At 32.7% G+C, this 1,723-nt stretch overlaps 1 non-coding gene across 1 annotated transcript; it reads right to left on the bottom strand.

The window, feature by feature from the left end:
• Positions 1-688: 688 nt before the first annotated feature.
• Positions 689-848, bottom strand: LOC129053531 (U1 spliceosomal RNA). Its single transcript, XR_008518320.1, has one exon. It is a non-coding gene; the product is annotated as a U1 spliceosomal RNA (small nuclear RNA).
• Between the last annotated feature and the right edge of the window lie 875 nt (positions 849-1,723).

Genomic DNA, 1,723 nt, shown 5'->3' with positions numbered 1-1,723 from the left:
TATTTAAACTGCTGATACATAGAGCCTGTTGAATGAGGATATAATGGAGCATCTTCTGTTGGAGAGGTCTTATGCCCATCTAAAGCATCATGGTCAACTGGCTCCAAATTCTAAATATTTAAATATTAACAATTTGATTATAAAAGTAACTTTATACCTTATATTTTATTTTCTTCGTTAGAATAAACTTTTAAGGAATGCAAGAAAGCTGACAGCTATAACATCTTTACAATTCCTGCAAATGATTTATAATTTAGGGAAAAATTCTGAATTATTTTAGCTACATAATTTTTAGGACATTTCACACAAGTTGCTTCCAAAAGGAAACTACTTTTTAAGAACAAACAAACCAATGCTAATCATTTCACAAAATAAATATTTTTAAGGGCAATATTAATACATAAACATTGGCTTATGCATTTAAAAATTACTTCTCTTTTTTCCCAGATATATCTGCTGCCCTTTGGAGGCTTCCCTCAGCCACCTCATCTAGACAAAGTTCTCAAGCATTTGCAAGTGTCATCCTAGCACTATTTGATTTTTCTAATAAATAACAATTTGATGTTTTATTGTTTTGTACTGGCGGACAACAATTTTTGTAGGCATATTTAATTCTTTCCAGTTTATTGTTTTCTTTCAATTTTCTATATACACTAAATGACTCAATTTTCTTTCTTTTTTTCCCACGTGAAAGCACAAACACTGCCCTTCACTTCCACAAATTATGCAGTCGAGATTCCCACATTTGGGGAAATCTCATGGGTCAACACATCTAGAGTGCAGTAGATCCACCTTTCCTTGGGAAAGCCACCTTCATGATCATGGTGTCTCCCCTGGCAGGGAAGTATCTATTTCCTTTTTAATACTTCCATTTGCCTTCGAAAGAAAATACAAATATAAATGCAGTAGAATTCAGAATAATTTTCAGTATCAGCTGAAAATGTTAATTTCAATCATCCGTGATTATTCTTTTCTTAAAGAGTTCTTAATTCTGACACAGGCTTCTACAAAATTGTAAGAAAAAACAGTATGATAAACAATGAAATGACTGCCAAATAAAACTACCATACATTTTATGCACTGATATACTCATTTTTGATACTGACTCTTAGAGTGTTCTATTGTATCTAACAGCCATTCTCGGTCTTCTGGAATTTTATCATGTGCATTATGAGCTTTAAAAATAAGCAGATGAAAATAATTTACAATTTGTAGTAGCTAATATTTTACTGCCTAATATGTGTCATTCAGAACAAGTTTTTGAGGTAATCTAATTAATATCAGTTAGTTTCCTAAGCGGGTAGCATTAGTAAATCCATTTAACCAATAAAAAATCAATTACAGTTAGAACAAATACTTCACCAATTATTACAGATTTAGCCAGTTGAGGAGCTAGTTAGCAATCTGACCCAAACATCTGACCTTTTGGTGTATTACCAATTTAAAATATTTTGGTTAAGTATACTATCCATGCATTACGACAAGTGAATTAAAAACTGTAATGTTATATTACTTTTCATAGTTCTATTTTTTATTCTATACTTAGGATTATGCTCCATGGCCCAGGCTGGACTACAGGGACAAGATGATAGCTCACAGCTCAATGAGTCTTCATACTCCAGGGTTCAAGGAACACTCCTGCCTCAGCCTTCCAACTACTTGGGATTAGACAAATGCACCACCATGTCCCACTCACCTCATTATTTTTACTAAATATGAGTAG

This window comes from Pongo abelii, chromosome Y (assembly GCF_028885655.2).
Source record: "Pongo abelii isolate AG06213 chromosome Y, NHGRI_mPonAbe1-v2.0_pri, whole genome shotgun sequence".
NCBI lineage: Eukaryota > Metazoa > Chordata > Mammalia > Primates > Hominidae > Pongo > Pongo abelii.
Note: the sequence above shows the minus strand (reverse complement) of the source record. Positions and strands in the feature narration are given on the sequence as shown.